Source organism: Mustelus asterias, chromosome 7 (assembly GCF_964213995.1).
Source record: "Mustelus asterias chromosome 7, sMusAst1.hap1.1, whole genome shotgun sequence".
NCBI lineage: Eukaryota > Metazoa > Chordata > Chondrichthyes > Carcharhiniformes > Triakidae > Mustelus > Mustelus asterias.
The window spans coordinates 96,402,155-96,415,281 of record NC_135807.1 but is presented as its reverse complement, the minus strand read 5'-3'; the positions used below and the strand labels follow the sequence as shown (position 1 = coordinate 96,415,281).

At 47.0% G+C, this 13,127-nt stretch overlaps 1 protein-coding gene and 1 non-coding gene across 4 annotated transcripts in view; both read left to right on the top strand.

Annotated features, from left to right (window-relative positions):
- Window positions 1-13,127, top strand: part of LOC144495862 (collagen alpha-1(XV) chain-like) — a 306,988-nt gene that overhangs the window by 178,632 nt on the left and 115,229 nt on the right. The window lies entirely within an intron of this gene.
- LOC144496253 (U2 spliceosomal RNA) lies at window positions 3,337-3,526 on the top strand. The gene has a single exon (XR_013498411.1). It is a non-coding gene; the product is annotated as a U2 spliceosomal RNA (small nuclear RNA).

Genomic DNA, 13,127 nt, shown 5'->3' with positions numbered 1-13,127 from the left:
CTTACCTGAAGATCCAAGGCTGAATGCCCGTGACTGCTGAAGTGCTCCCCCACAGGAAGAGAACAGTTTTGCCTGGTGATTGTCGAGCGGTGTTCATTCATCCGTTGTCGTAGCGTCTGCATGGTTTCCCCAATGTACCATGCCTCGGGACATCCTTTCCTGCAGCGTATCAGGTAGACAACGTTGGCCGAGTTGCAAGAGTAGGTACCGTGTACCTGGTAGATGGTGTTCTCACGTGAGATGATGGCATCCGTGTCGATGATCCGGCACGTCTTGCAGAGGTTGCTGTGGCAGGGTTGTGTGGTGTCGTGGTCACTGTTCTCCTGAAGGCTGGGTAGTTTGCTGCGGACAATGGTCTGTTTGAGGTTGCGTGGTTGTTTGAAGGCAAGAAGTGGGGGTGTGGGGATGGCCTTGGCGAGATGTTCGTCTTCATCAATGACATGTTGAAGGCTCCGGAGGAGATGCCGTAGCTTCTCCGCTCCGGGGAAGTACTGGACGACGAAGGGTACTCTGTCCACCGTGTCCCGTGTTTGTCTTCTGAGGAGGTCGGTGTGGTTTTTCGCTGTGGCGCGTCGGAACTGTTGATCGATGAGTCGAGCGCCATATCCTGTTCTTATGAGAGCATCTTTCAGCGTCTGGAGGTGTCTGTTGCGATCCTCCTCATCCGAGCAGATCCTGTGTATTCGGAGGGCTTGTCCGTAGGGGATGGCTTCTTTTACGTGTTTAGGGTGGAAGCTGGAGAAGTGGAGCATCATGAGGTTATCCGTGGGCTTGCGGTACAGTGAGGTGCTGAGGTGACTGTCCTTAATGGAGATGCGTGTGTCCAAGAATGCAACCGATTCCGGAGAGTAGTCCATGGTGAGTCTGATGGTGGGGTGGAACTTGTTGATGTCATCATATAGTTGTTTCAGTGATTGCTCACCAAGACTCCAAAGGAAGAAAATGTCATCGATGTATCTAGTGTATAGCATCGGTTGAAGGTCCTGTGCGGTGAAGAAGTCTTGTTCGAACCTGTGCATGAAGATGTTGGCATATTGAGGTGCGAATTTTGTCCCCATGGCTGTTCCGTGTGTCTGGATGAAGAACTGGTTGTTGAAGGTGAAGATATTGTGGTCCAGGATGAAGCGGATGAGTTGTAAAATTGCATCTGGAAACTGGCAGTTGACGGCATTGAGTACTGAGGCCGTTGCAGCAATGCCATCATCGTGGGGGATGCTGGTGTAGAGTGCCGAGACATCCATTGTGGCGAGGAGTGCTCCTGGTTCAACTGCTCCATGTGTGTTGAGTTTCTGTAGGAAGTCCGTAGTGTTGCGACAAAAGCTGGGGGTTCTTTGTACACTGGGTTTCAAGATGCCCTTGACATAGCCGGAGAGGTTCTCGCACAGGGTTCCATTTCCTGAAACGATGGGACGGCCGGGTGTGTTTGCCTTGTGTATTTTTGGGAGGCAGTAGAGATCTCCAACACGGGACACGGTGGACAGAGTACCCTTCGTCGTCCAGTACTTCCCCGGAGCGGAGAAGCTACGGCATCTCCTCCGGAGCCTTCAACATGTCATTGATGAAGACGAACATCTCGCCAAGGCCATCCCCACACCCCCACTTCTTGCCTTCAAACAACCACGCAACCTCAAACAGACCATTGTCCGCAGCAAACTACCCAGCCTTCAGGAGAACAGTGACCACGACACCACACAACCCTGCCACAGCAACCTCTGCAAGACGTGCCGGATCATCGACACGGATGCCATCATCTCACGTGAGAACACCATCTGCCAGGTACACGGTACCTACTCTTGCAACTCGGCCAACGTTGTCTACCTGATACGCTGCAGGAAAGGATGTCCCGAGGCATGGTACATTGGGGAAACCATGCAGACGCTACGACAACGGATGAATGAACACTGCTCGACAATCACCAGGCAAAACTGTTCTCTTCCTGTGGGGGAGCACTTCAGCAGTCACGGGCATTCAGCCTTGGATCTTCAGGTAAGCGTTCTCCAAGGCGGCCTTCATGACACACGACAGCGCAGAGTCGCAGAGCAGAAACTGATAGCCAAGTTCCGCACACATGAGGACGGCCTAAACCGGGATGTTGGATTTATGTCACATTATCAGTAACCCCCACAGCTTGTCTCCTGGGCTTGTAGAATCTCACTCGCTGTTCTGTCTGGAGACAATACACATCTCTTTAACCTGTGTTGAATGCTCCCTCCACCCACATTATCTGTACCTTTAAGACCTGGCTGGCTGTAGAGATTTGCATTCTAATTAGTATTCTGTAACTTGATTTCTGTGTCTGTGCACTGTTGGAGAACAGATATCCACCCCATCTGACGAAGGAGCTGTGCTCCGAAAGCTTATGGTATTTGCTACCAAATAAACCTGTTGGACTTTAACCTGGTGTTGTGAGACTTCTTACTGTGCTTACCCCAGTCCAACGCCGGCATCTCCACATCATAATGTAGGAAACAGAGGGCTTCTCAGCCTTTTGGCTAAGATGCAAATGAGCTCAAGTCTTGGATGAGGAACCTCCCCCTTCTCCAATCAGCTTGGCTCATGTAGATCAGGCCCAGGACAGGGTGGTTTGGTCGCTTGCCCTGTCTTGTCAGCCTGGATCTGAAATGTCTCAACTTGTTGAGACTCTGAATTGGATTTGATTTGATTGAATTGGAAAAGTATTAAAAAAAACAGAGGGCTTCTCGGCCTTTTGGCTAAGATCAAGTGTAGTATGCGGATGCTGCACTTGGTTGAGGTCTTTGGGTCAGATTATAAGCTTCATATGTAGCAATTTTTAAAAGTGGTATCTCGGCCTTTTGGCTAAGATGCAAATGAGTTCAAGCCTTGGAGGAGGAATTCTCCGCCTACTCCAATCAGCTTGGCTCATGCAGATCAGGCCCAAGACAGGATAGAGGATTGCATGCCCTGTCTTGTCTGCCTGGATCGGAAATGTCTCAACTTGTTGAGACTATGATTTGGACTTGATTTGATTGAATTGGAAAAGTATAAAAAAAAACAGAGGGCTTCTCGGCCTTTTGGCTAAGATCAAGTGTAGTATGGATTGGATGCTGCACTTGGTTGAGGTCATTGGGTTACATTTAAGCTTCATTTTCATATGAAGCAATTTTTAAAAGCGGCATCCTGGCCTTTTGGCTGGGATGCAGATGAGATCAAGCCTTGGAGGAGGAACCCTCCCCCTCCTCCAATCAGCTTGGCTCATGTGGATCAGGCCCAAGACAGGTGTGAAGGCCCTGTCTCGTCAGCTTGGATCGGAAATGTCTCAACTTGTTGAGACTCTGAATTGGACTTGATTTGATTGAATTGGAATTTTAAAAAAAGAGGGCTTCTCAGCCTTTTGGCTAAGATCAAGTGTAGTATTGACATGCTGTACTTGGTTGAAGTCATTAAGTTACATTTTGGCTTCATTTGAAGCAATTTTTAAAAGCAGCCTCTCGGCCTTTTGGCTAAGATGCAAATGAGATCAAGCCTTGGAGGAGGTGCAATGCCTGCTCCAATCAGCTTAAATCATGTAGATCAAGCCCAAGACAGGAGGTGAGAGACCTGTCTTGTCAGCTTGGATCGGGAATGTCTCACCTGTTGAGACTCTGAATTGGACTTGATTTGATTGAATTGGATTTAAAAATAAATAAACAGAGGAGCCAGTTTGCATGCAGCAAGCTCCCACAGACCGCAGTGAGATAGCTCCACCATGAGAGCAGCATTTGAACTGCCTGACATGCGTTGGTTTGTTTTCACCACAGACTTACTGGAGCCATTGGCCTCACCTTCCTTCTCTGGCTTTCTTCACCCTCTCCGTCCACATCTCAATCTCATCCAACACATTCGATTTTTCTTCATCCTCCTTTGTTTACACTCTCTATTTTTCCTTTCAGTTGTTGCCAGGACAAATCTGTTGCGTCTTTGTTTCCAGTGTCTGTACTTGGCTCCCTTTCTCTCTCTAACTGCACTTAGCTACACTTTCGATTCCTTCATCTAAGCCACTCATTTGTCTTTCTGTCCATTCAGTGGATTCTGAGCAAACATTACCATAAGCACATTTCGAAAGCTGTTATCCTCCTCTCACCCTCTTACTTCAGAGTTGAAATCTCACATCCATTAGTTGAGAGATAGGTTTTGTTCAGGAATCTGAAAGGAACTCCTCTGAACTGCTTCAAATAATGCCAAAGGATTTGATATGTCCGAGGGAAAATAATCCTGGGGTTTGATCACATCAAAGAAATGGCACCTCTGACAATGCTGCACATTCCCTTTAGTGTCAACCTAGATTATGAACTCAAGTCTCTAACGTGTGGCTTGAACCCTGACTTTCTGAGTCTGGGTAAGAGTGATACCACTTTTGCCTGACCCTAACTGTCAACCTCAACTATCAGACATAAACCTTGAGCTGAGAATTGACTGTATACTCTTGGCCTTCTGTTAAGCCAAACAACTTTTCAGCGCTTTACTTGTGATGCTGTCTCTGTACTGTGAGATGATTGGGAATTAGCTAAGCTTTTAGTTTTCAGTGAGCATTAAGTTGCCCCTGAGAGAATCATACCTAACTTCAAAGTGGACAGATTGGGTCTCCTTGGAAAGATGCACTGCAGGAAGCAATAAAATAATAACTTATGAACAGGATTTTCCAGCCCTTCCTGCTGGCAGGATCTTTCAGTCCTGCCAAAGACGAACCCATCCCCACTCCCCCCCAAAATGGTGGGTTCCCTGGCGAGGGAAGGGAAAGCCTTGCAAAATCCTGTAAGAGATCGGCGGGACTTGAAGACATTGCCAGCGGCCAATGGTGACTCTTTCCACCACCACAAAACATGCTGCAGGGTGGCCGGAAAATCCAGCCCTAAGTGTGAGCTTTGAGCAGGGAATTCCATGAAATTCCTGCTCAATCTCGCTTCATGGAACAATCTCCTCATTCCAGGAATTAGTAAACCTTTTCTGCATTCCCTCTAAGTCAAGTACATCCTTCCTTGGATAAGAAGGCTAAAACTGCTCACAGAATCCAGGGTCAGGATTTTACAGACCCGCCACGGGTGTGTCTCCCCTGCCCAGTGGATGTGGCGGGCCATTTAAATTACTGTTTACTTTGGCGGGACCCTGGTATCTCGAAGGGTGGGAGGGGCTATAAACTCCTGGCCCAGATGTAGCCTCATCAAAACATTGTACAATTGCAGTAAGACTGCACGTTAATCTTTCTGTCATAAAATCTAACCTAATATCTGTTTTTCTAATTTCTTGCATGTTAACATTCTGTGATTCTTGTACAAGAACATCCAGTTTCCTCAAACTAGCAATGTTTCCCAGTTTCTCTCCATCAAAAAATATTCTACCTTTCTCAATCTTCCTACCAAAGTGGACACCTTCACATCTCACCTTGTGGTATTCCTTCTTGGTCATTCACTAAACCCACATACATCCTTTTGCAGCCTCCTTGCATCCTCCTCACATTTAACTTTCCTGCATTTCCTTGACTCGTTAGTGAGATTCGGAATCAGAACTACTCTGCCAAACAGATGTGAATAACAGGGTCACGATTGCAAACAGCTGCTTTTCGGGGAATTATCCACCAAAACTCCCTGCTGAATTGGAGTCTGAAAGCATTGGTTTTTATTGCTCGAGTTAGAGACAGAACGGAAGTGAATTGTTAGTTTCACGCACTGAGTGAATGATTTCCCATAAGCTTACTGTAACTGGGGCAAAGGTCCAATTCCAAAGTTGCAACACTTCCCCTGTAGTTAGAAAAAGATGACACCCACAACCAAGTGGACCAATGTTTGTACCAAGTCAGCCCGTATTCCCTGATTTGTGCTGCTGCTTTCCTTGTTACTGATACTGCCACACACCATTAGCATTTATTGATGATTCTGCAGCCTTGAGTGCCATTGCCTACTATTAGAAGGTGGAAACGTATTTATAACACACTCTGTCATATCTACACTCAAATCACAATTTTGAGGTATTGATGTGTGTGACTCATGCATTTTTTATTCATTCATGGGATGTGGGCATTCCTGGCTAGGCCAGCATTTGTTGTCCATCCCGAATTGTCCTTGAGAAGGTGCTGGTGAGCCGCCTTCTTCAATCACTGTAATTCATGTGGTGTTGTTGCACGTGCTGTTAGGAAGGGAATCTTGCATCGTGCACACTCTACCCATTCATACCGGACATTGAGCATCGTTGTGGGACTGTTTGGGGTTCGGGGAGGTGAGGGTTAAATTTGTGTGAACCCAGCAGAGGCCCATTGCTATCTCGTTTGTATTCCCACTTCCTGTTTGTATTCCCACTTCCCACCCTCTCACCTTTCCCTTACCTTGCCTCCGCTAGGACGTCTTTCAGGCTTGAGCTGTGTTCAAACTACTAGCCTCTTTAATTGCCCCTTCGAGCAGCTTGGCTGTTAGCACCAAGGGTGGCACGGTGGTTAGCACTGCTGCCTCACAGCGCCAGGGACCCGAGTTCAGGGAGTTGGGAAATAGGTTAAAAAGTAGGGTCACTAGGGTGGCCATCTCTGGGCTGCTCCCAATGCCTCGTGCCAGTGAGGCTAAGAATAGGGAGTTGGTTCAAATGAATGCCTGGCTAAAGGACTGGTCCAGGAGGGAGGGCTTTATTTTCATAGACCAATGGGAGGTTTTCAGGAGAGGATGGCACCTGTACAAGAGGGAGGGGTCACAACTAAGTTGGAAGGGCACAAATATCCTGGCTGGGAACTTTGCTAATGCAGTTCGGGGGGGTTTAAACTAGTATGGCAGGGGGGTGGGGATCAAACTATTAGGTCTATAAGTGTGGTGGCTGGGGACGAGCTTGGGGCTGGGACAAGGCTGGCAAAGAAGAAGAGCACTCTGGGGGAGGACGACCTCACTGAGCCTGGGGGTCTGGAGTGCTTATACTTCAATGCAAGGAGCGTAGCAGGTAAAACAGACGAACTTGGGGCCTTAATGCGCACAAGGAATTTGGATGTGGTTGCAGTGACAGAGACTTGGTTGAAAGAGGGACAGGACTGGCAGCTGAATATTCCAGGGTACAAGTGTTTTAGGCGAGACAGAGGAGGGGCCAAGAGAGGTGGGGGAGTAGCGGTATTGGTTGGAGAGCATATTACAGCGGTGCAGAGGGAGGACAATTCGGAGGAGTCGTGTAGCAAGTCACTCTGGGTGGAGCTTAGAAACAGGAAAGGCGCAGTCACTATGTTGGGGGTGTACTACAGGCCCCCCAACAGCCCAAGGGAAGTGGAAGAATGGATATGTCAGGAGATACTGGATAGGTGCAGGAAATATAGGGTTGTTGTAGTGGGAGACTTCAATTTCCCTGGTATAGACTGGAAGTCGCTGAGGGCAGGGACTCTGGATGGGAAGGAATTTGTAAAATGTGTACAGGAGGGTTCGTTGGAACAATATGTGGACAGCCCGACTAGAGAGGGGGCTATACTGGACCTGGTACTGGGGAGTGAGCCCGGTCAGGTCTTCAAAGTTTTGGTTGGGGAACATGTGGCAAATAGTGACCACAATTCTGTTAGCTTTAGGATAGTGATGGAAAAGGATGAGTGGTGTCCCAAGGGTAAGGTGTTGGATTGGGGGAAGGCTAACTTTATTGGGATCAGGCAGAAATTGGCAGCTCTTGATTGGGAGAGGCTGTTTGAGGGTAAATCCACATCTGGTATGTGGCAGTCTTTTAAGGAACGGTTGTTAGGGCTACAGGACAAGCATGTGCCTGTAAAAAAGAAGGATAGGAAGGGTAGGATTAGAGAACCGTGGATAACCAGGGAAATTGAGGGACTGGTCAAAAGGAAAAGAGAGGCGTATGTTAGGTCCAAGCAGCTAAAAACGGAGGGAGCTCTGGAGGAGTATAATGAAAGTAGGAAAATACTCAAACGGGGAATTAGAAGAGCAAAAAGGGGTCACAAAATGTTCTTGGCAGACAGGATTAAGGAGAATCCCAAGGCATTTTATTCATACGTTAGGAACAAAAGGGTTGTTAGGGAAAAAATCGGACCTCTCAGGGACAAAAGTGGGGACTTATGCTTGGAGCCCAAAGAGGTAGGGGAGATCCTAAATGAATACTTTGCATCGGTATTCACTAAGGAGAGGGATGTGTTGACTGGGAGTGTCTCGGAGGGGAGTGTTGAACCGTTGGAGAAAATCTCCATTACAAAGGAGGAAGTGTTAGGTTTGTTAGAGAATATAAAGACTGACAAATCCCCAGGGCCTGATGGAATCTATCCAAGGCTGCTCAGGGAGACGAGAGGTGAAATCGTTGGGCCTCTGACGCAAATCTTTGTCTCGTCACTGGACACAGGTGAGGTCCCAGAGGATTGGAGGATAGCCAATGTGGTCCCGTTATTTAAGAAGGGTAGGAGGGATAACCCGGGTAATTATAGGCCGGTGAGCTTGACGTCCGTGGTGGGGAAGTTGTTGGAGAAGATTCTTAAAGGTAGGATGTATGCGCATTTAGAAAGGAATAAACTCATTAACGATAGTCAACATGGTTTTGTGAGAGGGAGGTCATGCCTCACTAACCTGGTGGTGTTTTTTGAAGAAGTGACCAAAATGGTTGACGAAGGAAGGGCCGTGGATGTTGTCTATATGGACTTTAGTAAAGCATTTGACAAAGTCCCTCATGGTAGGCTAGTGAAAAAGGTTGGATCCCATGGGATAAAGGGGGAGGTGGCTAGATGGGTGGAGAACTGGCTTGGTCATAGAAGACAGAGGGTGGTAGTGGAAGGGTCTTTTTCCGGCTGGAGGCCTGTGACTAGTGGTGTACCGCAGGGCTCTGTATTGGGACCTCTGCTGTTTGTGATTTATATAAATGATCTGGAAGAAGGAGTAACTGGGGTGATCAGTAAGTTTGCGGACGACACAAAACTGGCAGGACTTGCAGATAGTGAGGAACATTGTCAGAGGCTACAGAAGGATATAGATAGGCTGGAAATTTGGGCAAGGAAATGGCAGATGGAGTTCAATCCTGATAAATGCGAAGTGATGCATTTTGGTGGGAATAATGTAGGGAGGAGCTACACGATAAATGGAAGAACCATAAAGGGTGTAGAGACGCAGAGGGACCTGGGTGTGCAAGTCCACAGATCTTTGAAGGTGACGTCACAGGTGGAGAAGGTGGTGAAGAAGGCATATGGCATGCTTGCCTTTATAGGACGGGGCATAGAGTATAAAAGTTGGGGTCTGATGTTGCAGATGTATAGAACGTTGGTTCGGCCGCATTTGGAATACTGCGTCCAGTTCTGGTCGCCACACTACCAGAAGGACGTGGAGGCTTTGGAGAGAGTACAGAGGAGGTTTACCAGGATGTTGCCTGGTATGGAGGGGCTTGGTTATGAGGAGAGATTGGGGAAACTGGGGTTGTTCTCCTTGGAAAGACGGAGGATGAGGGGAGACTTAATAGAGGTGTATAAAATTATGAAAGGCATAGATAGGGTGAACGGTGGGAAGCTTTTCCCCGGGTCGGTGGTGACGTTCACGAGGGGTCATAGGTTCAAGGTGAAGGGGGGGAGGTTTAACACAGATATCAGAAGGACATATTTCACACAGAGGGTCGTGGGGGCCTGGAATGTGTTGCCGGGCAAGGTGGTGGAGGCGGACACACTGGGAACGTTTAAGACTTATCTAGACAGCTATATGAACGGAGTGGGAATGGAGGGATACAAAAGAGTGGTCTAGTTTGGACCAGGGAGCGGCGCGGGCTAATTGTTCCTTGTTTCTCGTTTCAAGGCTTCATTCTATGATCATCTTGCTGGTGCCAGTACAGAGTGAGGCTGCGGATAGTTGGGAACCTGTCTCGGGGGCAGGGAATTCACATGGTGTTCGTGGAAGTGGAAATGACTAGGGTTGGGAAGCATTTTCCGATCAGGGCCATTGTGATCTCCTGGACTCGTTTCGATCGCCTCAGGGGGTCGGAGAGGAATTTCCCAGATTTTTTTTTCCCCATATTGGCCCTGGGGTTTTTCACTCTGGGTTTTTGCCTCTCCCTGGAGATCACATGGTCTGGAATGGGGGGGTGGGGGTGAGTTAATAGGTTGTAATGAACAAAGCATCGTAGCTGTGAGGGACAGCTCGGTGGATAGGATATTGGTATGTAGATAGGCTGGAAAATTGGGCGGGGATCCTGGATTCAGGATTCAATCCTGGACCGGGGAGCGGCGCGGGCTTGGAGGGCCGAAGGGCCTGTTCCTGTGCTGTATTGTTCTTTGTTCTTTGTTCGATTCCCGGCTTGAGTCACTATCTGTGTAGGGCATGTTCTGTCCGTGTCTATGTGGGTTTCCTCCGGGTGCTCTGGTTTCCTCCCGCAGTCCAAAAGATGTGCTGGTTAGGGCTAAATTCTCCCTCAGTGTATGCGAACAGGTGCTGGAGTGTGGCAACCAGGGGATTTTCACAATGACTTCATTGCAGTGTTAATGTAAGCTTACTTATGACATTAATCAAATAAAATTTAAACAAAAACAGACCTGTGTTTGTGTGTTACCAGCACAGAAACAAGGCCTCACAATGACTTTGGCCTCTTGGCATGGGCAATGGGCAGGAATATTGATGCTTTTGACTGACCCAAAGATGGTGTGAGGATGGTGTAGATGTCTGGGTCCTTGGACCAGTCAGAAATACAATATTTGGTGGTCTGGAATGGCCTCTGGAGTGCACCCCAGGTTTTGTACTGATTGTGTTATTGTTCATAAAACATTAGCTATCCTCCTAAACATAACTGAACATGCCCATTGAACACTAATTACTGTAAACCCAGGACCCAAGGAAATGCTGAAACCATAGCAGGCTTATTTCATTTTTGAACTGTCAAAAACCAAGTTGCAATTCATGGAACCATTATTCATGCATGTCAGGTACAGAATGCTTGAGATTCTCCAATCGGGAAAGCTATTCAATAGTTGATGCGATTTATGCTTTGCCTTAAAAATTCATTCAAAGAAATAAGATATACAGAGCGGTCTGAGTGAGGATATGCTTTATATAAACACTCAAGAGTATTGTGATGAAACACCAGAAAATGTCTTTGTCAGGCATCATTGACAATTAGCCTGGCCTGTGACCAGAACCTGGAGCAGCTGAGGGCTGCGATTCCTCCCAGGCAGCTCCTGCTTAACCAACTGCCTAAGCAGTAGAGTAGCCCTGAAGAGCCAGCGGCAAGATCATAGCTGTTTTGTTGACCGGCTATGTGACTTTAGCTGATTGAACTCCGAGCTTAGGCATTCCAAAGGCTTGGCTATCCACTGCTCTAGATTGTTTAGACAGGTAAGTAATGTGCGTTCCTATACTGATTGTACTCCATGCAGAGCAAATGGAACCCAATGAGTGGGTATCATTTCCACTGGGGACCTCTACGTGGTGAGGTGCTTGTAATATATCAGCAGCCTAGCAAACCAACATTCACTCACCAGTAAAGAAGGATTTACTGTGCAAGGTGTTATAAAGACTGGAGGGACCATTTCCATGGTTCTGCAACTAAGACAATGATATCAATTATTACAGAATCTACATGATCTTACTTTATATTAAATGTCCTGAAAAGTCACAGGGGAATTCGGCACACTGCTACTCTTGATCATGTGAATGCAGCTTCATGCTGGGCTTGTGGTATCACCTTTAATGAAACATAGAAACTAGAAGCTGGAGGAGGCCATTCAGCCCTTCGAGCCTGTTCCGTCATTCATTATGATCATGGCTGAGAAACCAACTCAGTAACCTGTTCCTGCTTTCCCCACATCTCCTTTGATCCTTTTAGCCCCAAGAGCGATATCTGACTCCTTCTTAAAAACACAATGTTTTGGCCTCAACCACTTTCAGTGGTAGAGAATTCCACAGGCTCACCACTTTCTCCTTATCTTAGTCCTAACTGGTTTACCCTGTATACTTAAACTATGATGCCTGGTTCTGGACTCCCCCGCCATTGGGAACATCCTTCCTGCATCTGCCCTGACCAATCGTATTAGAATTTTATCGGTTTCTATGAGATTCCACCTCATTCTTCTAAACTGTAGCCAATATAATCATGAGTGACTCAATCTCTCCTCATGCATCAGTCCCGCCATCCTAGGAATCAGTCTGGTAAACCTTCGCTGCACTCGCTCCATAGCAAGAACATCCTTACTCAAATAAGGAGACCAAAACTGCACAATATTGCAGGGATAGTCTCACCAAGGCCCTGTTTAACTGCAGCAAGACATCCCTGCTCCTGTACTCGAATCCCCTTGCTATGAAGGCCAACATACCATTTGTCTTCTTCATCGCCTACTGCATCTGCATGCTTACTTTCAGCCACTGGTTTACAAGGACACTCGGGTCTCATTGCACGTTCCCCTCTCCAAATCTATAGCCATTCAGATAATAATCTGCCTTCCTGTTTTTGCTAGCAAAATAGATAACCTCAAATTTATCCCCATTATATTGTACCTCCCATGCATTTGCCCACTCACTCAGCCTGTCCAAATCACACTGAAGCATCTCTGCCTCCTCCTCACAGCTCACCCTCCCACCTAGCTTTGTGTCATCTGCAAATTTGGAGACATTACACTTTGTTCCCGAAAGGGAAAACGCTGGAAAATCTCAGCAGGTCTGGCAGCATCTGTAAGAAGAGAAAAGAGCTGACGTTTCGAGTCCAGATGACCCTTTGTCAGCTTTTTTTCATTTAGTTCCCTTGTCCAAATCATTAATATACATTGTGAATAGCTGGGGCCCTAGCACTGATCCTCGCTAGACACTGCCCGCCACTTGGAAAAATAACCATTTATTCCTACTCTTTGTTTCCTGTCTGCCAACCATTTTCTAGCCGGCAGTTTACAAGGGAAATTAGAAATACTATTAGATCCAAGGAAGAGACATACAAATTGACCAGATAAAACAACAGACCTGAGAATTGGGAGCGGTTTAGAATTCAGCAAAGCAGGACAAAGGGATTGATTAAGAAGGGGAAAATAGAGTCCGATAGTAAGCTTGCAGGGAACATAAAAACTGACTGTAAAAGCTTCTATATGAAGAGAAAAAGATTGGTGAAGGCAAATGTAGATCTCTTACAGTCAGAAACAGAGGAATTTATGATGGGGAACAAAGCAATGACTGACCAACTAAATATATACTTTGGTTCTGTCTTCATAAAGGAGGACACAAATAACA